A 25,014-nucleotide genomic window follows, 5' to 3' on the forward strand; every position below is an offset into this window, starting at 1 on the left:
GGCATTCCCAGCCAGTGATCTTTATGTCAGTCCCCTTCCTCCGGCGATCTCCGGAGTGCGACCCCGGTGTCTCAGGCTGGTTCCGGCCGCTCCGGCCCACAGGTGTGCGCAATGGCAGGGGGAGTCCAAGGCCCAACCGCTAGCAGGCCGCTACCAAGGGCTGGTCATTGGCGGCCCTATGCTCCAGGCCCGGGGGAGTCACTAGCTGGGTTTCGCAGTCCCTGGGACAGAGAAAAGCACTTCCGCGAACTCCCGCTGCTGTCTGGGCCGACAGCACCCCAGGAGGCTGGACCTAGGCCTCCAATCCTCGGCCTGGCGTTCGACAGGAGTTCCGCTCGTTCGTCAGGCACGCCTCGCTCCTACTCCCAAACTCGGCGAGCTTCTCAGGGCCCTCTTTTTGGTGGGGCCGCCGGAACGTGCTCTGAAGGGGTCTCACCCATCTCTTCAGTCGACAGGCTCCACTACAGCCGCGCAGCCGGATGTCACCGCCCCGGCTGTGCTGTACGCTAGTCTTCCGGCTCACGCTGCTCAGCCACGCCACAGGCCTCGGAGCCGTCGGGGGGTCACCACTCCACTACCGGAGCCGCGAAGAACACCAGATCTTCACAGGTGACTCTTGAGGCGTTGCGCCAAAGTGGGGTCAGTCGGCAGGGTCCAGGGAAGGCGCTGGACAAGGGTTTAACAATTGCGGCGGCGGAGGGACTGAAAGCACGTCCTACACCGTCGCCATCTTGGGCACGCCCCCTGGTGAACTTTTTAACATATTCCGTAAAAGAGCAGATTTTGTCTTCCGCTCTGAAAGAAGGCTCCATATACTTCAACAGCTCTAATCCCTTTACCTTTCAAATAAGATCAGATATATCACACATAACTGCAGCGAGGCAGTGGGAGTTGGGGAAAAGGTTGGAGGAGTTAAACAGTATAGGGGCCAAGGCGCAGTTGAAATTCCCAGCATTGTTAAGGGTGATGTGGAATAACCACATGCACCAGATCAAAACTGGGGAAGAGGCGGATGCTCTTATTGCAAAGATCAGAGATGTACAATGGGGGCAAGGGGGGAAGCAGACTTAGAGGGTCTTTTTTACACTCATGACATGTAATTAGCAGGAATTCAGCAAAAAATAAAAAACGTGAATGTTATTGATACTCCATGGGGAGGAAGAGTGCTAAATAGGCTTTTGCCTATTAGAAGGGAGGGTTCCTCAAGGGCTGGGGGGGCACGGGGTCACGGGGAGGTGGGTTGGGGGAGGCAGGGGGGCACGTGGGTGGGGAGCAGTGGGAAAAAGGAAAAAGAATTCAACCTCATCTCAACCTTATGTATAGTCTTTTCTGCCATGAAGGGCCGCCGAATCTTCCAGGTAGAACATGGGGACGATGACTGTTATGGCCCTGAGCGATAAAAGGACCATCTTTGCCTCCTGAAAGGTTAACGGGTTATGGTGCCCCCGGAGACAGAGGCTAATCCTTAAATACCTAGAACTTTCAACTGCATAAATATGCATGTTGCAAGAGGCACACCTGAGTTATGAGGAAAGTACCTTAATCTTCTCCAAGGTCCCTTGGGTTAAGAGCTTTAGCGCTTCGCATCAGACATCTCAAAATATAGGGGTGGCTATATTAATTAACACCTTGGCTGCTTTGACTTTTCCCCTCCTGTGCTGAGGGATCTGTAAATCCCATTGTTCATGACGAACTCAGCTTGTCATGAGCACACGAGCAGTGTACTGCATGACGAGCTGAGCTTGTCATGAGCATGGAAGGGGTTAAACAAGGTACTTCCTGTAATATAAAAAAAACACAATCAGACTCCTCAGGTAGGTGGTTGACAGTCCAATTGGCATTTGAAAATTTTGACATGATTTGTGCCTCTTTCTATGGCCCTAATATGGACGATCCCACTTCTATTCAAAAATTACAATCAGTACTGATGTTGGAACCTCCACCCTATGTTATTGGGGGAGATTTCAATGTCCTGTTAGACCCTCTGAAAGATCGATCTAATCTGAGTCATTATAAAGGGGCAGTCAAGGTACGTCGGGCACTACTTAATATGATCCATGATATGGATCTGATCGATCTATGGAGGGCACAAAAAAGAGATCAGCAGGTCTTTACTTTTTACAGCAAGAAGCACGGCCACTCCTCTAGGATCAATTAGGTTTTATTGGACAGAATGTCAATGGCCAACCTAGAGGAGGTACAAAAGGGGTTGGTGATGGACGGAGCTTCTGAATCAATCAGACACTCACACCCAGTCAAGAGATCTGGGTTTAATCCATCACTGTTCTTTAGCCCACTCTGCCTCCCCAGTTCAGACATGGCTGAATGCAAATCAGTCTGACCATGTGCCTCATAGGAACAGTGCAGCCCGAACTGCCAAGCCATGTCTTCCCTGGACCGGAAACAAGCTTCCGAGGACCGGTTTCTGGCATTCCAGCCTTCTTCAGCCCGGCTTGCTTGAATCAGTGGCAACCTAGAGGAGGTATCAGTACTTCTGAGTCACCTCTCTGACCACGCACCACTGCAATTTGCATATCAGAGTAAGGAAGCACACCGGCAATTATTGAGATGGACCCTTAATAGGGCGAAGCTATTAGATCCCGAGGTGGTTGAAGCAGTACTGGCTCCCTCTCTGGAATTTTTTTCATTGAATTCAGGTTCCACAACACCAGACGTAGTATGGGACACATATAAGGCCTGGCTAAGGGGGAAACTCCATGGAATAATCTGCTATAAGAATAAGATCGAAGCTGAGGCACTAAAGGGGGTTGAAAAGAGAATAAGTAGCCTGGAGAAAGAAAGAGACGGCATTAGCAATAGGGACTCGGAGCAACTCACTCAGGTTTTGAAGAATCTAGAAGAGGTATGATCAGAGTACAGAGGGAAGTTAGAAGGCAAGTGTAGGGCGCAGTGGAACGATGCAGAACTATGAATATGTTGAGAAGGCTGGCGCACTTTTGGCATGCAAAGCAAGAACCGATCGCGCTAGGAATGATATAAAAGAACTTACTATTAATGCTAGCGGGGAAATCTCCAGTAAGATTGAGGATATGCAATCCTGTCTCCTCTCCATTTTCTCTGAACTGTATAGAGAGGACTTGGCTCCTTTACCAAGCTCTATCCAGTCATTTCTTAGGAATAAACATCTCCCCGTGCTCTGAGAAGAAAGTAAGAACAAATTGGAGGCTCCCTTTATGTAAGAGGAGATAGCAGATCAGATTAAAAAATCAAAGAACAAAAAAGCTGCAGGCTTGGATTCACTCCCAAGCGAAATCTATAAACTCCTCAAAAAGGAGTTGATAGACGCACTGGGGGTCACCTTTAACTCAGTTTACAGCCTAACTGGGAAGGTTCCTAATACCTGGAAGGAGGCAACAATAGTTCTGATTTTAAAAACTGGCAAAGACCCAAAAAAGGCAGTCTCCTATCATCCAATCTCCCTGCTGAATGCTGATTATAAGATCTTTATGGGCATTTTGGCAGGGAGATTAGCAAAACTGATCCCGAGGTTAATACATCCGGATCAGAAAGGGTTCGTCGCAGGGAAATACATTCAGGAACAGTCACAGCTCTTGATTGGTAATATAGATCTGGCCATTCAGAGGACATAACCCTTGGCCGTTGTTGCTTTAGACGTGGCCAAGGCTTTTGACAGAGTCTGCTGAGTGTACCTCTGGGAGGTCCTGAGGGCTATGGGGTTTGGCCCAATCTTAATACGAACCTTGCAGAACTGTTACCAGAGTGCCTCCGCTCGAATTCTGATAAACGGGCTCCTAACACCGAGCTTTAACATCCAGAGAGGAACCAGGCAGGGGTGTCCGATCTTGCCTCTTTTATTTAATATATACATGGAACCATTGGCACAGACGTTGAGACTGGATGATTCAATCTATCCTTTTAGATCAGAACAATAGAGCTCCAAAATAGCTCTCTATGCCGACGACCTAATACTGTACACAAGCGACCAAGAGACCGCGATCCCGAGGGTGGAGGAGCTTATGTGCGAGTTTCTTGTCATTAAAACCAAGACAGAGGTGATGTGTTGGAATCTGGAGTGGCCGGGGAGAGTTAGTGTTGAGCTGAGATATCTGGGGATTTATGTAGTAAAGGAATTGGAGAAGATACCTGAGCTTAATCTAAACGGGGTTATAAAGGAAATTGACGACCTCTTTAGTAGATGGAGGAACCTTCCCTTAACTATCTATGGAAAAACCAACTTGGTAAAGATGGTCATTCTTCCTAAGCTGTCTTACCTTTTTTCTTCCATACCATTAACATTCTCAAATAAAAGCTTAATGAAGGTACAGAGCAAGATTGGGAGTTTTGTCTGGGGTAACAAAGGTGTTCGTCTGGAGTGGAAAAAACTTAGACGCCGACTAAAGAAAGACGGGCTTGCCCTTCCTGATATAAGGTTATACGCAGCAGCATTCCAGTTTAAAAGCATACGGATGCTACTTGTGAAACCAGGGGAGTCAGCCTAGGGCAGGTTGTTGGGTTAAATGGCATGAGTGGAGGGAGGAGGAGACGGCGAGGCATTTTCTATATAAGTTTGGAACACCAAGATTCTTCAAGCGGGTACGCTTGAAGGTTTTGAGGGCGGCCTTGGAGCTATGCTATAGGCTCAGACGTAGCTGGGGCATTGGATACTATTCAGACAGTGCCCCCGTCTGGGATGCACCGGGAACACCGGACGGCCTAATGGACAGTTTGGTGTTGCCTATTAGAAGGGCAGGCATCACTGTCTGGACCGAACTGGTAGACTTCGGGGGGATTCATCCATGGGAGTAACTGTGGGCAAAGATCGGGCCAGGGCTCTCTAGATTCAAATATTTACAGTTAATATCATGGTACGAGGCAGAAAAGGGGGAGGTAAGAGGGAATTGAGAGATTGAAGGTTTGTAGCAATCTATCCTTCCAATCAATAAGGAAATATCTATATGGTATAATAACCTGTTGGAAACTGAGGACCACGAGACACCCCCTCAGCTGCAGTGTGGATAGAAACTCCTCTTGGGCCATCAATAGAGTCCTTGTATGAGCCCTCTATAAAGACCTTGTATAAATTTGTCAAGCCTGCTTGTCTAAAAAAAATCTTTTTTTTGTCATCAATAGACTTTATTATACTCCTGCGAAAATTGCCAAGTTTGCCCCATAACCAGCTCCTAAATGCCCCAGATGCTTAACACCTCTTGCTAATGACTTACATATCTTCTTTGAGTGTTCAGCACTTGTAAGATTTTGGACTGAGGTGGGCGGCAACATCCGTGATATCTTTACTACCATCATAGAGATTAACATGTCATTAGTGTTTTTTGGAGATGATGGTTGTCTTAGTCAGACCCTCTCTCAGAAGGACAGAGGTCTATTCATTTATTTGATTTTGCTGGCCAGAAGGGAAGTTTGCAGGAGGTGGAAAGATCCCTTTCCCCACAAAGAGAAGACTGCCTTAAAGCTTCATTCTCCATGGCTCGTTTAGACTATGAGGGTGTAGAAGCTAAGCTAATAAACATCTGGCATCCCTTTGTGAGTTGGGGAATAATTTAAGATTCATTTAATATAATTGGTCTAATGATTACACCAGGTTCTATCACAAAAAAGGGATCGGTCGGACGACCTAAGCGAGTGCGGTAAGCCGTAGGAGCCACAGATCACGAAGGCGGCTTCATAAGACTCGCAGAGGCTTGAAAGGTGAGATGAGGACCAAAAAAAACCACAAAAAAAACTTGTTGTTGCTTTCACATACTTTTCCGCATGGCCAAATAGTATGCGTCAAATTCTTAGTTTGCAAACTGTCCAATAGTAATCCTGAGCATCTGCCTCCAAGCCTTCTGATCCCAAACCACAGAAATAAATTCCTCCGTCCACCAGTCTTCATCCCTCAACCCAACGCTATTCAACATCTACATGGCCCCCCTCACACAAGTAGCCCATATCACAATTTAACAATATCTCCTATGCCAACAACACCCAGCTCATCCTCTTCCTCACCAAAAAGTGACATACCACCAAAAGCAACCTCTACGACACAATGAAGGACGTCACCAACTACATAAAGAGCAGCTCTCTAAACATGAACTCAAACAAAATGAAGGTACTCATTCTCAGCCATACCCCCTCAGCCTTGGACGACTCCTGCTAGCTAACTACACTGTGGACAGTACCAACACCTACCAACATGTCCACAACTTAGGATTCATCCTCCAGTCCTCCCTCTACATGTGTAAGCAAGTCTACACCATCTCCTCGTACTGCTATAACACACTCCACATACTCCGCAACATTTACAAGTGGATCCTAACCAAAAGAAGAAGAACAGTGACACAGGCCCTCATCAGCAGCAGACTACACTGTGACAAAACACTCTACATAGCAATTCCAGCCAAACACCTGCAACAACTAAAACAAATCCAAAACACTTCCACCTGAGTGATCATCAATGTCCCCTGCTGCAGACACATCATCTACCACCTGATACAACTACACTGCCTTAATATCGACAAGACAATCACCTTCAAGCTCCTCACCATCACTTACAAAGTACTCTACAACACCAGACTAATCTACCTTAAAAGCAATAATCCAGAAAGAGCGAATTGTGTTCTTAAAATTTTGGCTTTAAATATATTAGGTAAGAATTTGGTAACTCTTTAGGCAAACGTTGCTTAAAAATGAATTGACTATCATTACAATGTATCCAACCTTTCAGACATCTTAAAAAACAGTGTAATGTCCAGATGTTGTAGAAAGTCCATCATGAAAAATAATAATAACAGCTACAAAAGTTCTTCCTGATATTGAAACTTGGCCAGCTACAACATTTTTATTTAAAGTTTCCAATTTTCTTCCATCACCTCTACAACGTTGCAGCACTAAAATTACATACTGTCCATATCTTTGTATAAATAATGTTGATGACATTTCTGTTTTACATTGGCTACACTCCATGTTTTGTCTTGCTCCTCTAATTAGATTGTTAAAAGACACTGATTCACAGTCAGGTAAAGTCAAATATATGAATCTTTCAGTGTCTATGTTAGTGCTACATGTAAACAAACAATTTTTACAGTCATGTTGCCATTTATAAGAAAGGCCAAAAAGGTTTTCAATATCTATACCTTCATCTACCAGTAGAGCAAGCATAAACATTAAAAATTTCTGACAATCTTGCTGAATATTTGGCGTAAATTGACTAGAAACAGAACATATGTCCAAAACATTTAGAATCTCAGAAACACCTTGTATTTTACTTTTATCACTACTACATTTCTCATTAATAGAATACAACAATGAACAGAATCTTTTGTTCTGATTTTCAACAATTTGCTGTTGCAAACTTTCAAGAACAAAAAAAACATTAACAACTACATTAGCCTAGCAGTTAACACCACCACTATTTTCAAACCGATAACCAACATTCTCTTCAACACTGTCCTTTTTCTTTTTGCTTGAAGGCACAACTTCATCTTTTTTTTTCTTTCTCTACATTTTCACTACAGATATTCTCAAATATTCTTTTTCTACCTACCACACGCTTTTCAAATACTGGATATTGACCTAAATTAGGCACATATTCTCTTCTTAACCTATTATACTCTTTCACACAATTTACATCTGCACTAACCTTTGTCTCATCAAAATCAATCAAGTACAATCCAGATAAAGTTCTGACTCTAGACAAAGCAACATATGCAATACCCTCTTTAAACATAGTACTTCCAATATTCACTAAAGCACTATCTACACATAAACCTTGAGATTTATCAATGGTCACTGCATACGCCAAAGAAATAGGAAATTGTTTTCTGCAACATACAAATCTTTTACAAGCAAAAACCGAGCTGAACAACGATTAAATTGTTGTACTTCTTCAATTTGATCAAATTTGTTTTTCAAAATGTCAACACCATCTGTATTTACGTAATTAACAAAATCAACAACTTTTCCCATTGCTCCATTTACTAAACCTTTTTCCACATTCAAATTATGTCATAAAATTACCCCACAGTTTACACATGCATACAAATTCTTTTCTAAACCAGCAGTTTTACTTATCCATTTCTCTAAAGAATCCAATTTCGTCTTCAACTTTTCACTCAAAATATTAGTGGTTCCTTCATGTTCTATTTTATCAATAGCTTCCAATGTAAACATGTCCTAATTTTCCAACTTCAAAATTTCTTCATTGTATTTAGAACATTCACGTAGTGTTGGCATTAAGCAGATTACAGATTTATTTTCTGCAATTGTCATTTCTCTTTCTCTTTTAAACTCACATGTAAAATCAAAGAAGTCTTTAAGTGTTAAATTCCACTGGCCGCAGTGTTTATACAACGGTGAGCACAAACGCCTAGATATACAATGCTTTCTTTACAATGCATTAGAAATAAGTCGGCGTATTTACAATCCCGTTGTGCCACTTTTGTGTCACTGACGCAGTAGGCACCTCCATATAGACACCACTTGAACGCGGCACTATAACAGAAGTAAAATGTACCAGGCACACTGCACACGTAAAATCGTACTGTTACCTTGACTTATAATGCTTAATCTCATTTACTCACCTCTACATAATTCTAAACTCTAATTTTCTTTTTTATTTTGCAGATTACCAATCCAACGTCCTTTGGAGTCCACATCACAATTTGTTTATAATATTGTTTTTTTAAAGTAATTTTTCTAGTTCTTTATAATATAGTTATCATTAAGTTTCGTTTACAGGTATTCTTTTAATAAAAGTTAATTAAAAAAACTACATACTTCTTTTTTTTGTGGGGGGTTGACGGTCCACAATAAAAATAATATTTATAATGTTGAAGTACTATAGTAAGATGTTCAAGAGTAAGATTGAAAAGTACTGACTTATATTTTCTCTGGGTACACTACAACATTGTAAAGAAATCAAACTAATACGGAACAATGTGTACCACATTTACAACCGCTTGCGACATTTTCCCATGCAAACCTACCACCCTACAAAATTAAGTGTGGGCCTCATTGACGCCCCACAAACCACGGAAACAATCACCCCACAAACATTTCTATATTGTATGAGAGGGGCTGCGAGCCCTCCACCTGGTTCCCTGGAGTCAACCACGCCCAGACCCGGTTCCTGCGGTGTCCTGAGGGGAAACAGCCATTACAACGCAGTCAACTCAAGTCAAGTCAAGTCAATAAATTTATATAGCGCGCTACATACCCAGAGGGTCTCAAGGCGCTTGAAGAAGGATGGGGAATTACTTGTCAAATATCCACGTTTTAAGTTGCTTTCTGAATGCTAGGTGGTTCTGAGTAAGGCGGAGGTGAGTGGGAAGTGAGTTCCAGGTTTTAGCTGCCAGGTAGGAGAAGGAGTGAAGATCCTTGTGGTACGCCGCAGATGACTTCAGTGGCCTCTGACTTGAATGGTGGAAGGCGGACTCTCTGGGCTCTCCCGGTGAGGAACGAGGTGATCCATTCCAGTGCTTTTCCTTGGATTCCGACGTTTCTGAGGCGTTGTAAAAGGGTGCTATGACAGACCTTGTCAAAGGCTGCAGAGAGGTCGAGGAGGATGAGGGCGACTGTGTCTCCATTGTCCAGTAGAGTTCGAATGTCGTCTGTTGCTGCGATGAGGGCGGTTTCAGTGCTGTGCTTGGCTCGGAAGCCGGATTGTGAGGAGTCGAGGGATTTGTTGGTTTCGAGGAATGCGGCGAGCTGGTTGTTGACCGCTTTCTCGATGACTTTGGCCGGGAATGGAAGGAGTGAGATAGGGCGGTAGTTTTTGAGTTCGGTGGGGTCAGCTGTGGGTTTCTTCAGGAGGGCGCTGAGTTCGGCATGTTTCCAGCTTTCCGGGAAGGTGGCGGAGTTGAGGGAGCAGTTGATGACGTCTCGGAGGTGCGGTGCTATAATGGAGTCTGCTTTGTTAAAGATGTGGTGAGGGCATGGGTCTGTGGGGGATCCTGAGTGGATGGAGTTCATCAGACGGATGGTGTCCTCAGTGGAGATTGGCTTCCAGTCATTGAGGATGTTCAGGGGGGGTGGGGGTCCTGCAGGGCGTTGGGTGGGTTGGTCTTTGGGTCGGTTGTCGAAGCTGTTGTGGATGTCTGCAATTTTGTTGTGGAAGAATGAGGCTAGGGAGTCGCAGAGGGCTTGAGAGGGGGTGATGTCGTTGGAGTTGGCTGAGGGGTTGGAAAATTCCTTGACGATGTTGAATAATTCCGTGCTGTTGTGGGCGTTGTTATCTAGTCGGTCCTTGAAAGCGGCTTTCTTGGCATTCCGGATCAGTTGGTGGTGTATGCGGGTGGCGTTTTTGAAGGCGTCCTTAGTGCTGGTGGTTGGGTCTTTTTTCCAGGCCTTCTCAAGGGAGCGACAGAGTTTCTTGGATTTCTTGAGATCATCGTTGAACCAGGAGGTCTTCTTGCTGCCTAGTTTGATTTGTAGTTTTTTCAGTGGTGCTAGGATGTCGGCGCTGTTGGATAACCATTGGGTGAGGTTGGTGGCTGCTTGGTCTGGGTTTGAGGAGTGGGCTGGGGGGTTTTGAAGAAGCGATGAGGAGATCTGGTCGATGGTGATTTTGTTCCAGTTTCTTTGTAGAGTGGGTTGGGGGTGGTTGTTGGATGTGGGCTTGTTGTAGGTAAAGTGAACGCAGCTGTGGTCAGTCCAAAGGAGAGCTGTGGTGTGGCTGAAGGAGACATGTTTGCTGGAGGTGAAGATAGGGTCGAGTGTGTGACCTGCGATGTGGGTGGGGGTAGTGACAAGTCCGAGGTTGGCGACGTTGTCCAAAAGGGTGGTGGTGTTGCGGTGGTTGTTCTTTTCAAGGTGAAAGTTGAGGTCTCCCAAAAGGATGTAATCCTCGGAGGGGAGCGCGTGTGGAGTGATGGAGTCCGTGATGTCTTCACTAAATTGTGCGCGGGGTCCTGGTGGTCTGTAAAGGAGGGTGTCTCTGAGTGTGGTCTTGGGGTCGATGTGGATCTGGAAGTGAAGGTGTTCAGAGTTGGCGAGATTGACGTCTGAGCTGGTTGAGATGCGGATGGATTTCTTATGGACGATAGCGATGCCTCCTCCTGTGTGGCCGGTACGGTCCTTGCGAATGATCTTATAGCCTTCCGGGATGGCAATGGTGATGTCTGGGGCTGATGAGGCGTTCATCCATGTTTCTGTTAGGAAGGCGACGTCCGGAGAGATGGTGTCTATTAGATTCCAGAGGTCAATGGCGTGCCTGTGGACCGAGCGGGTGTTGAGCAGGATGCATTGTAGGTGGTTGGGGTCGGATATCTGTTGTGTGTTCCTAGATGAGGCATTGTTCTTGGTGCCGTCGAACTTGCAGGAGTTGCAGGAAAAGGGTCCATGGGTGTGTCCTGGAGCGGCTTGGACGCAGTTGGGGGAACGGCCGGGGTTAAGGGCTAGGAGGGTGGTGGCCTTGTAAGTAATGCGGGAGGGGTGGACATTACGAGGACCAGGGGCTCTGGCGCTGGGCGCGGTCCAGGCGCGGACGGGCGTAGACGGGCTTACCTTTGGCGCGAATGGGGCGCGGTCGCTGCGCGTGGACGCTGCGCGTTAGGTCATTGGTCATAAATGGATGGTGGAGGGGGCGGAGCGTGGGAGGGGCAGCAGCTGGGAGGCGGTGGCGGGAGGAGGGGCGGACCAGGGGAAAACAACAACACAAAATGGAGGGTCAAAGGCGAGCACAGCCAGGGGCAGCAAATGCACAGCGTGTTTTAGGGAAAAGAGCCTTACACGCACAAACCAGCTATATAGTAGCCAAACTCAGAGTTTCTGCCTCAGCGACGTCGCGCTACTATTTAAATAAATAAAGCGACAGTGCAGCGCAATTAAATAAATAAATTCGACAGTGCAGCGCTATAAAGCGACCGTGCAGCGCTATCAATTAAATAAATAAATGAGTCAATGCAGCGCTAGGAACTGAAAAGCAGGAGATCCAAACGATACCAGTGTGCAGGTCAGCTGGAGCGTGGGGGAGCAACCAGACTGAAGGAGGGTCCAGGCGGTCACAGAGGGCTCGGGAGCGAGGAAGGATACTAATCGTGGGTGGGAGGGGCAGCAGCTGGGAGGCGGTGGCGGGAGGAGGGGCGGACCAGGGGAAAACAACAACACAAAATGGAGGGTCAAAGGCGAGCACAGCCAGGGGCAGCAAATGCACAGCGTATTTTAGGGAAAAGAGCCTTACACGCACAAACCAGCTATATAGTAGCCAAACTCAGAGTTACTGCCTCAGCGACGTCGCGCTACTATTTAAATAAATAAAGCGACAGTGCAGCGCAATTAAATAAATAAATTCGACAGTGCAGCGCTATAAAGCGACCGTGCAGCGCTATCAATTAAATAAATAAATGAGTCAATGCAGCGCTAGGAACTGAAAAGCAGGAGATCCAAACGATACCAGTGTGCATGTCAGCTGGAGCGTGGGGGAGCAACCGGACTGAAGGAGGGTCCACACGTGATCGTCAGCACGAAGCCATTAGCACGCATATGGCTTTACCACGCATGCCTTTACCATGCATGCTTTTACAACTAGTAAACATTTACCACGCATGATAAACGCATAATCTTAAAAATATCTTTGTGTTGACAAACACGTGTTGTAATGGCTCTGGCTTACGTCCTTCAAATCAGTTTTTAGTTATACGTGTGACCAAGTCCTAAGATAGAGGCCAAGGACAAACACTGTGGCGTCTGTGCCAGGAAATCTCATGGATCTTAGAGAAGATAAGCGGAGAGTAAAATGAAAGTAACAAGTATAATAAAAATAATGGAGAAAAACTACTAAAATGGCTGTGGACGGAGTATGTAATCAACGTTTGGCGCCTCGACACTACATTTCAAATAAACATAGATACAATATGTTTATTAATACATTACAAAAGTATAGCAGAGGAGGACACACACGGCCTGGGAAAAGAAAGCGGCACATTTAATACCTGAAATGAGGAGAGGTTTGCTTGGCGAACTTGAAGAAAAAGAAAAAAAGGTGGGCTTGGAAATGAGGCTGGGCATGCGTAGAGAGTACAAGTGGTGCACACAAAAAAACCTGAAAGTTTTACATGCTATCATAGAAATATAGCTCTTTTTTTGAACCAGTCAAGTTAGCTCTTAAGAATAACTTTTTTTTTTAGCCCCAATGCCCCCACGATTGCAGACTGCTCTCGGCGTCCTTCGTGAGCCCGCATTGCTTTATCAGAGACATCACCTTATATGCTGCTCTCTCTTTCGAAATACAATCTGCGTTCTTGAAAGAGAGAACAGATTAACTTGCTCTCTTTTTCAAATTGGAAAGCGGTTTCCTGTGGTAAAGTGAAAGCGGCGACGGTACCGCCCTACCATACCAAACAGCAGTGTCCCCGAAGTACGCACCCCGGGACACTGCAAGAACCGACCCTGGGAGATGGTGGACCCCAGGGCCACCAAGGATTCCAGGAGGGGGGCAGCGCGACCCCCTCCCAACATTAAAAAAACCCAGGGAGTGGAGGTACCTGGGGCTGGAAGGTCATTTTACATATTACTGCCCCAGCAAAGTGGCGGTCCCCGCGACGTTTACAGGGAGAGAGAGAGGGAGAGCTGAAAACACCCTTTTAAAAAATATATATTTAAAAAAAAGCCTTGTTGGGGTGACGGACCCCGAGATTGAGGGGAAGAGGACCATAACCCCCCTGCATACTTCAAACTAAAACCACAGAGGGGTGGTGTTCCCCGGTGCTCGGGGCACCTTACAAGCCCCCCACTATGAAAAAAATTGCCCCTGAAATTTGCCCCCGGGACCTAATGAATAAAACAGACTTCTATCTTTTATTTCCCTTTTCCACCGCGTACGTATACCATATGCGTACCCCTTGATTTTTTATATAAAAAAAAAAGATTGAGCCTAAAGATCCATGTACGACCCCCTGAGCAAGCCTAGAGGGTCAGGATGTTTCTACCCTTTCCCCTTTCCTTATTTCTCAACTTTGTTTTACTGTTTTCTTGTGAGTTGCTTCTAGCAATGAACAAGATGGTTGCCAACACTTCCTGGTTTGGAGTGTTCACGCACAGTTGACAGCCAATCAGCATGCAGCTCGTGCTCGTAATTGTATGGATTTTCGTACGCGTGCTGTACTCCATCTCTAGATATCGCTATGATTTTACTTCTAATTTTCTAAGGAACGTCTGAGCGGATTTACACCATTTAACAAAAAGCACAATCTGCGAACAGAACTCTACCTTTCTGACCAATTTGGTGTAATTCCGTTCAGCCGTTCGGGCTGTAGCCCTGGCTAAAGGTCCCTATGGAAAATTGCATGGGGAAAACACGTTTTGGGACCCGCCTTTTTTCTCGGCCCCCACTTGACAAATCACCCCCAACCTTTCAGGGGAAGGAGCGAAACCAAGCAGGCCATTTTCTTAGAGAAATTCGCGAAGATTCGTCCACCGACACCAAAGTTATTCCAAATTTAATGTTGTGGATTTCCTATAGGTCCTAACTAATAAATGTGTATATACACGAAGGGTCCTTCCGGGATCCTTTCTCCCAAGTCAGGTGGCGCATAAATTTGGCGGACCTCTCCAGGCTGAAAATTTCAATAATCCACAGTTTGCTTCAAAGCACAACGCGCACTCAGGAAAGTACAGCAAAATTGATTTATTCTCAGTTACACGCTACGCGTTTCGACACTCCTTGTTCCTTGATCACACGTTAACCACTCTGCCTTGTCGGGCATGTTATATACAAAAGTAAACATAAATGAGGTAGTGGGTGAGGTCATGTGACTTTCCATGTACATAGTTCCGGCCACAACTCTACACTTCCAAATCCTACTCTTAGAGGGTCATTCTTGGAATGTGTCTGTGCCTTTGAGTATTTAAAAGTCACGCTTACTGAACATTTTAATTGGCAACCACATTTAACAAGGAGTAGTCTTAGGTAAGAGCAAACATATGGGCGTATTGTAAAACTGCTCAGGGATTTACCCTTTCATCCCATTTCCCCTGCATTACAAGTTTACAACTATCAGGCACTTGGTTCACCCTTTATGGTGCAGAGCTTTGGGGACATAGGGATTTGTCTACTCTTGGGCTAGTAGAAAATCTCTCATGCGAGAGCTAGCAGGTCTTCCCATTAGCAACAAGTTGCTCTCCCTTAGGCTGGATATAGGGACAAATATATAATGGATGTGATTGGCCTAAGATCTATTTCATATTAGAAGAGATTTTGGTCTACCCCATAACTGACTGCTTATCAATCAGGTATGTTGGAGATATTACGTAGTGCAGGTGGCAATGCTATACTGTGGTTGAAGTGTGTGAAGGAGAGTCTCTCAAATATTGGTTTAAGCCAGTTACTGGATGCCCCCCTAGAGGCTAGTGTAGTTTCCAAGGCTTAAACAAAGAACGCATATTGGCAACATAAGTTGATTTTGTTGTATAGCCAGTCTAACGTTGGATCTCTGACTGTGACATTCCTCCAACAGAAAGATAGGTATGAGTTAGAGCAATTTCTAGACATAATCAAGCCAGTAACTGCTAGGAAACTTTACTTGCATTTTAGATATGGGTCCATCCCTCTTTCCTCTTTTACAGCAAGATGAGGGGGTGCATTGAGCTCCTGTGCTGAGCAATGTGCATATTGTTCTGAAGCTAAATAAACAAATGAGCATGTTTTGTTCTTTTGCTCAGTGTATCAAGGTGCCAGGAGTTGGTACATTCGTCCACTGTGCTGTAACCTAGAAATTAGGATGCAAAGAGAGGCCTTGAAAATGTTCAAAAGCGACACTAGCCAGTGTGTAGTGTTTGCGGTCTCACAAATCTGTTCAACTATGTGGAGGGTTATGCAAAATAACATACAAAATACACTGCCCAGCATTGTTTAAGGAGAAAATAACCAATTTAGTATATTTTATGATAAAGCTTTTATAGCGTCAACATATTTTTATTATACTGGTTTTAATGATGTATTTATGTTTTATTGCATATATGCACTTTTATCTTGATTTTAAATAAGATTATTGCAATTGTATGAGCATTTTTTTATTTAATTGTAATGAATTTGAACTCTTTTGTCATAATGCTGAATAAAGGGGCTGATTAGGATGGCGGACGGACCGCCACTGCCATGCAGGTGGTGGCGTTCCGTGACTGACCGCCACCTATTTCCCCCCTGCCATATTACAATATCGGGGAGGACAGCGGCTGACGGAAACACGGTCCGCCGCTTTTCCGCCCCGGTCGCCTTGCGGCCAGGGCGGAAAAGAGTTCATATGGCTGGCGGTATCTTCCAGACACCGCCAGCCATATTAGGATGGCCTCCTGCAAATGCCTTTCTCTGGCGCTAATGCCGCCACGGAAAGGCATGCGGTCTTTACTTTGGGGGCCCCCTGCGGGCCCCCATGGTGAAGGTGAGAGGGGGGCTGGACATGAGGGGTACCTGTGGTACTTCCCTGCATTTGCATGCACAATGCAGCAGGCACCGCGTGGTGCCTGCCGTTTTGTGAATGCAAATGCAAAATATGAATTTTTAACATTGCTGCGGATGCTGCTTAAAGCACCGCCCGCTGCAATGTTAAATATGCATGATGCACCCGCCAGTGTGGCGGGCGCAACATAATTGCCATGGCGGGACCGCCACTCACGTCGCGGACGGTCCCGTTTCCTCAGGAATGGCGGATGGGCAAAGTCCGTCCGCCATCCTAATCGGCCCCATAGTTTTGTAAACGACATGGGTTTCTCACAATTTTTCTTATTTAACAAGGATCAATCTGAATGAACCTCTAATCTTTTTTGCAGCAAGTTTAACCCATTTATATTCTAGGTCATTATTCGGATGTGGCCAGACTGGTTATGATGAATTATCTCTGCCATGATGATTAAATCAAATAAACCACTTACTACAGTTTGTATGCGCTTTCCCAATTTTATCGTGCACCCCCCTCATAAGTGGTTTGGTGGGCTTGTGAAAGCCTAGAGTACGCAGGGTTGGACTTGGAAGAGAGGTGGAAGAGTTGCACAATAAAACTATTTGCAAAGGTGTTTTCATTATTATTATTGGTGTTGTTGGTATTATTATTAATATGAATTAGTTGCATTATTCAGAATAAATAATTACATTATTAATTTAAAATGTTACATAGTTAATAATTGAACATATATTTATCTAATATATGTTTGTAAGAATTAAAACAATTGAAATACAACCATCATCCCCTTAAATATCTAGCAAGCCTTGGCAGGCCAGAAAATCTGTTACTAAGTGAAATACTTTGTGAGGCTTTGCATAGTTTTGTCTAGCGCTAGCTGGATGTCGAATCCTTACAATTTTGCAATTTGTTGAATTGTTTTATAGATCGATGTGGGTTGGAAATAGCTTTTTTTATCAGCTTTCCTGCGTAGGTGTCTGATTTCCACTCTAGAGGCCATGGACGGAACTGTTGTAAGGTTAGATAATGTGTGCCACAACAACTAATTTGTATTCATACTTCTATGTGTGTTGACGTACATGATGGTTTACATATTATGTTCTATAATTCTCTACAGATTTTGTACCACATTTCATAATAAAAATGTAAAAAAAGAGACAGCAGAAGTGAATTCCACATTGATGAAGCTAGACCTTCGAAGACTTGAGTTCTCTTTCGATTTCACATCAATTTGGGAATGAACGACAGTTTCAGATTGAACAAATGAAGAATTCTGAAGTAAGTGTAAGCAATTTGACATTGCACATAAAACTGAAGAACAACTGAAGACGTGGTGGACAATAAAATATACCTTGAAAAATATACAAGCTCAAATACGATGTCAAAAGAGTAATTTGATGAGAACGCTATGAAAATTGTATGGTACCAAAAAGAAGATACAGACTACTTGATTTTGAAACACTGAAGTTTATGCAATGGGGAGTGTTGGACCAGGCCCATTTGGCAGGTTCACCCCGAAACTTTTTGCTTTTGCCTAGCCTGTTTCTCTAACCTGGTGTTGGTGATTTTAGGTCTCTGCGCACTTTTCACTGTTGTCCAGTGTAAAGTGTGTGCGCTCTCTGTGTGTGTGGTGAGAGGGACCTGCCCTCCCATAGGAATGCTTGGGGAATATGTGTGACCATGGTAGTTCCTGATGTGTGGGGAGTGCAGAGTCGAGTTTGGTATGTGCGAACTCTTGAGATTGAAAGCTGCGCAAAGATGTATGCGGCATGATTGTATCTAGTGTGGAAGTGCAACTTCTAGAAGTTGGCATATTTGTGTAATTTGTGTCTGGCGTGTGATTGGCTGGAGCTGGCGGGTGAGCCTGGCTCCAGGAGTCAGGATGGGTCTGCTCCGGTGGTGAATGGAGAGATTAACATGCTGATTTGAGGGAGGGGTGCACCTGGGACCTGAATAGGGCTGGGCTTTCCCCACACAATGCTGGCTCCACCCACTGTGGTGCGTCTGATGTCCCTATCCTGGCCAGTGAAAGGAGTTCCCCATAACCAGTTGTAGCTGGTTCTTACATTGCCTACACCCTGCTAGACAAAGGGATTTTTGTGTATAAAAAGAGGCTGTGACCTCTTGTAAAATGTTCTTGTTTCTGACTGGAATCTACCAGGGACGTGCTGCTGCTGGGGACCAGGGGAAGGATTGCCTCCCTGGGCCCTGCCCAGCCCCTGGATATCCTGGATGCCTGGAGGACTTTTCTTTGCTGAGGAGCTGGTTGCTCCATTTCCTTGCCCCAGGACCTTGCTGCATCTGCTTAGCACCCTGAAAGTGCTTTCCTATTTATTCTAGGACCTCTGGTTACCTTTAGCGCCCTGGGAGTGCTGTGTGCATCATGCCCGCTTATTTTTGATTCCCCACGGCAGGTGCCCACCCTGCATCTCACCGAGCCGGTTTACCGAGTTGCGGCGCGGGTGCCCACCCCGCTTATTTGCCGTCTTTGTGCCCCCTGGCGCTTTGGAGCGCTTTCTTTTAAATTATGCTTAGCCCGTTTTATTACATTTAATTATCGGAAGCCCACCCAGTAACTTTCTCTGGAATTGCTGCCAGCGAATGCCTGATGTGGTCCGCCGCGCTGCCCGCGGCGCCCCGGATGGACTTCCTCCCCGAAACCGGAAGCGGACGGGAACCCACCCCGCGCTCCGGTGAGAAAGTGAAGGAGAAGCCTACGGAAGCTGTCTTGACCTCTGCGGGGCCCTCCCGAGTGAGAGAGCCCCGCCAGCCACCGCTGAGAAAACCCAGCCCCCAGGAGCGGGACCGGGTGAAAGGGAGGCTAAGGACGCTCCCCGCAGCCGCCGGCGAGAGACGCCTCCAACGAGAGAGACGCACCGAGGTACAGCTGAGGGGCTGCTGTTGAAGAGAGCCCGCCGGCAGTAGAGCCCGCCTGTGGACCGGAGCAGAGCCAGAGGAACCCTGCAGAGCCCGGTGAGTGTGACGGGCCAGGAGGAAGCTCCGGGGGTCATTGTACTCCGTGGGGGGCGCCGGGGCACATTGCCGGTGTCCACCCCGCTCCTACGGCTACCAACCTTCCTTTTTGGGCAGCATTGATAGTTTAATTTAATTTAATTTAATAACGATTTCTAAAGCGCCTGGTGACCCAAGGGCATCCCCGCACTATAAGATTTGTGATCCTGTTGAGGGGGAGGAGAGGGAGGGGAGACAGTCAAGGAGACTTCATTTAGGAAACAGATGAGTCTTTAATTTCTTGCGGAATGCTAGGTAGTTAGGTTCAAGTCTGAGGGAGCGGGGAAGAGCGTTCCATCCCGTAGCTGCTTGAACGGAGAATTGTCGTCCTCCTGTGCGGGTTCTTTCGAATCTAGGAATGCTAGCTAGGTTCTCATTCTGGGATCGTAGGGATCTGGTTGCTGTGTAGGGGGTGATCATTTTGCTGAGGATCGCCGGGCCAGATCCGTTGATCAGCTTATGTGTCGTACACATCTCTTTGAATTGCACCCTTTGGCGCACAGGGAGCCAGTGCAGAGCTTTGAGGGCCGGCTTGGCGGACATTCTGGAGGGGATGTTAGTGAGCAGGCGTGCCGCCGCATTTTGTGTCTGCTGGAGTTTCGTTAGGGTGGCCTCAGGGGCTCCCAGATAAACCAGATTGCTGTAGTCCAGGCGGGATAGTACTAGTCCCTGAATGAGTAGTTTCCTAGAAGTAGGTGGCAGTAAGGGCAGGATCTTGCGGGTCGTGCGCATGAGCCCGAAGCAGGTGCCCGAGGTTTTGGTTGCTTGTGGTTGCTAGTTAAAGGCCCCGTGGGGGCCCGGGCAGATTCCTTGAGCGACCCCCTTGGTAGAGTGCTGCTCCAACCACGGGGGCATTATTGCTTCGAGCCTGCTCCGGTGGGGGCATTTTGGATTCAAGTCGGCGAACCTCTTGGGGGCATTTTAAAAGCCCTGAGAGGCTCCAAGGGTGCCTTGATTCCCGGAGCCCGAGAGGTTCCGACATCCAAAGGGCCATCTGTGTATTTAGAGCCTGCGGGCTCCAACGCTTACCCGGGGGATGTTTGTTGAGGAGCCCTGAGAGGTTCCAGGAGCATATTTGTTTTACGAGCCCAGAGAGGCTCAGGGGCATTAGTCATTCGAGCCGCAGAGGCTCTTGGTGGCATATTGTTTACAAGCCCTGAGAGGCCCCAGGGCACCACAATTATTTCTAGAGCCCACGAGGCTCCCTGGGGGCGAGCCCACAAGGCTCCCTGGGGGCATGTTGTTTTAGAGAAAGGGCAAATGAGAGCCTGTGGTGCAGACTTTGCTCCTAGGGCCAGTGAGGGCCCAGTCGCAGTCTTATTGTTTCCCAGCTGCCCAGCAAGTAGGCAGCTTAACCGTTTAGGTGCTAAGGGAGAGAAAGTCCTTGGGAGGGCCAGAGATGGCACAGAGGTGCTAGGCCTTCGTCAGCTGTACAGCGCTTAGTGCCAGCTGCAACATATAGGCTCTGTTACTGTTCTCAGCTGCCCAGCAATTAGTGGGCAGCTGCAACATTTAGGTTTGCGCAGATGGCGCACCCCTGACTGGCGCTGCATTGGCAGCGCGCCCTGACAATCTGGACACAGGACATTGAGCCCCTTCTTGATGGCCAGTTGTCCTAGGGGACTGGTAGAGGTATAGGGTGCAAAGCCCTAATGTGATTTTTGCGCAATGTGGTTTTACTATGTCTATGATGGTAATTGGCTCATGTGATTTTTGCACAATGTGATTTGACTATGTTTATGATGGTAATTGCCTAATGTGTTTTATGGGCTAGAGTGATGTTGTGCGAGGAAATGTAATGCATTTAGTATGTTTTACCCACCCTGTGTTGATACCTCTAGAGATGGTTTTACCTGTGGAGGTTTATGTTTGTGAGATTATGTCTCACTCTCTGAGTTATGCCCCTAAATGAGAGTTATGCCTAGGGGGGAGGGTCCAATGTGTTTAGACTAGTGAGGAGATTGCCTACTGTACTTTTACTGGTTAGGCCTAAATGTGATTGCTGCGTAATGCGCTTTGCCATTATGCCTGTGATACTTCTAAAGGTGCACATGTTTAGAAGTTTGTTTTGCCTAGTATAATTTATACTAGAGAGGTTATGTGTCCATGCTTGATCTATGCCTATGGTGATTAGTATTGCGTAGTGTGTACCTACCTTTACCAGTGGTTACTGTTTGTGACCTTTAATTGTTATTTGGTGTGACAGTTATTCTAAGTGCTAGTTCTACTAAGTGCTGATTCTGACAGTGGCCCACGTGGCCCTGTCCTGGTGTAAATAATCCCTTGTGAATATTGCCCGTGCCAGTTGGCACAATGTATATTGTGTGATTACTATCTGATGTGTTTTTGACAATACAAAAGTTATTTTTATATAACCTTGTGTGGAGTTCCTTTTGCGGTGTGCCTAGGGTGTTGTTGCTGTTGTGTGCGTGGGCAAATGCTTTACACATTGCCTCCGGGATAAGCCTGTCTGCTCGTGCCAAGTTACCAAGGGGGTGAGCAGGGGTTATCTTGGCGTGTGACTCCTTTGCCCTGACTAGAATGGTGGTTTCTGCCTGGCTTTGGCGTCAGCCTTAGCCAACCAGAAATATCAGTTCTAACAGGGAGGATTTAATAATACCCATATATGTTCTATTGCAGTATTGAAGATTGAATCCAATGAGCATAGACACCGAAGCACAACAAAAAAACAAAGAAAAGCGGAAGCATAGGTCAAAATAGCCCCATGTGAAAAGTATATCCATTTGCAATGAGGTGTTCAAATTAACCAGGTGGCTTTTTACTGAATGTGATGCTTTTAACTGAATGTCACGCTTTGGGACAGGGATCAAAGTCAGATGACCAAAGAGGTTACTGCCAAAGATGGGATGCTATCAGTGGTAACCAGCCGCGGTCAGCAGTTAGGAGTAGAAGAACTGTGTTGCACGCACTGCATCACTAAATGCGATGCAGTGCGCGCAACGAAATTCGTTTTATTTATTTATATGTTTACTTACCTGTTAAACTCCGTAATCCATACATTACTACCCCCCACCCTGCCGCTCCCTCTCCCCACGTCACTGCATACAGGAACTCCTACTGCTGGCCGTGGCTGGTGGTGACCAACATTTAAGTCTTGCCAGTTTTTAGCTTCAACCAGTGTTGACCCATCCATGTCCTCACTTCAACAAGGTAAAACTGAAGTGAACAGTCTGAACAATAGTTTGGGTCCTCAGCAAAGGGGTAAATGGAGTTCATGAAAATGTATACTGCCATTATAGCATTATGAAGCCCTAGGATTGTCAAAAGAAGGTGATGTAAACAATCAATTTTGTAGCAAATGTGTTCCGGACATTTCAGTCAGCCAGTTATAAAACTTTGGGGCATATCGCTGGATATGTTAGCGGAGAAAACATGCTATTAGCCACGTTTTTCTCCATTGTGCTAAAATATCCAGCGATAGCTGCGAAATGCGTGAATATCGCTGAGAATACAGCGATATTCACGCATTAGCGACAAAATGCTCTTAGCCATGTTAGCTCTTAGCCATGTTATCCACCTCCCATTGGATAACATGGTTAAGAACTGGTCTGGGCAGGTGTTAGTATTTAGAGATATTCACGCTTAGCGCAAATATTTCCACGCTACGTCTGCCTTGCTAATAGGCAATAGCGAAGTTAGCAACATCTTTCAGTCGCTAACTGGTTGAGTACGCCCACTTTGTATGTCATTAGTGATAAACATCGCTGACATGCAAAGCGGGCCCCAAACCACCCTCTATCGCGTAAAAGCTGTCGCTAACATCAGTTGGCAACAGCTTGCTAATAGGGCGATAGAATTATCACCGCTTAGCGGACGAAAATTGCCTATCCCCCCCTTGGTAATATGCCCCATAATTTCAGTAGTCATAAAAGTGCATTGAAATGGCAACATTAATAGACTCAGAATAATCCATTGTGCAAAATACAACAAGAGAAAATACAGATTATGGGCTCAATGCCAGACAAAGTATTAAGAACCCATCATATCTGGCACAAACGAGGCCAGTCCTTATCAGATCCTTATGTCTTCCAGCTGGTATGAAAACAAGTAAAGTGCACGTCAAAATTAGCAATGAATATCACAAGACCCAATAAACACTTAGCAATATTTGAAGAAAGAAATACATAAAATCCATGAAACCTACACAGAATCATTTCATAGGTAAAAAAAAACCAGCCAAAGAATGTACCTAAAGTGCTGATGTGATGATGCGGGCCCAAGAGAAAAATCCTCACTAAATAACACAACACATTTTTTCTTCTATTATTAGCACATTTTAAGAAGAAACAAATCTTTACACAATTGGATGGGAATGTAAGGTGTTGTAAACAACCCGTGGCAGCACCACAACATCTAACTCCCCGTTCCCTAATGATTGGAAATAAAAAACGCTCACTAAATGCTGAATTGATTTGACAAAAAATTTATAATGTAGCAGACTCTGTGAGGAAGATTAATCAGATACGCATATTAATATTTTAGTTGGGTCAAATTGTCCAAGTGGGAAACCAAGGTGCCATCTCACAAAACCTAGCCTGAATTATGTTAATAGTATTCTATCCCAGGTATTATCCACACAGCAACTTATTGCCTTCAAAGTGTTTTCACCCAAAACATATCAGTTTTTTTCATGGCAGTGGGATTGAGCTGGTGGCCTCTCTAGGGGGCATATTATCAAGGGGGTTTATCTCCGCTTTTTTGGCTTTAAAAGCCAAGAAAGCGGAGATAAAATTATCTCCCTATTATCTAGCTGTCGCTAACACCAGTTAGCGACAGCTAGTAGGAGATAGCGACCATCTTGGGCCCCTCTTTGCATGTCAGTGATACTTATCACTAATGACATGCAAAGTGGGCGTGCCAAGATGTTAGCGACTGGAAACAGTCGCTAACATCGCTATCTCCTATTACCAACTTTTGGAGATATTCGCTCTAAGCGCGAATATCTCCAAAAGTTAACACCTGCCCCTGAGCAGTTCTTAGCCATGTTATCCAATGGTAGGTGGATAACATGGCTAATAGCATTAGCTCGGTAATGCATGAATATCGCTGACTTTTCAGCGATATTCATGCATTTCGGCCGATTTTTATTGCTTAGGAGATAAACCTTGATAATAGCAAGGTTCCTAAGTGATAAAAATTGCCGCAGCTCGGTGATAAAAATATCGCCGCTACACCAACATAGCGATAATTATCGCTAGTTGTTGGTAATATGCCCCTAGGTTCGTAAGTTCCATCCTGGTCTATTTGAGGCAGGTTATTCTCAGTTGTCTATCACAAGATAGGCAATCGGAGATGATCTCTCTATTAAATGATTCAGAAAAGGGGGTGATGATGAACAGAGTGTCTGAATTAAGCAGACCACTCTTACCCAGTCCAAAGATCAGGGCTTGATCCATCACCCTTTTTTTAGCTCACTGCACCATCCCAGCTCAGAACCTGGCTACATGCAAATTAGTCTGTTCCTGTCCCAGTGCATGATGGGAACAGGGCAAACCAAACTACCAAGCCAATTCTTATACTGGGAAGGAAACAAGCTTCCGGGGACCGGTTTCTGGCATTTCAGCCGTCGTCGGCCCGGCTTGCTTGAATCCTGATGGTGCAATGA

The sequence above is a fragment of the Lissotriton vulgaris genome, chromosome 10, assembly GCF_964263255.1.
Source record: "Lissotriton vulgaris chromosome 10, aLisVul1.2, whole genome shotgun sequence".
NCBI classification, from domain to species: Eukaryota; Metazoa; Chordata; class Amphibia; order Caudata; family Salamandridae; genus Lissotriton; species Lissotriton vulgaris.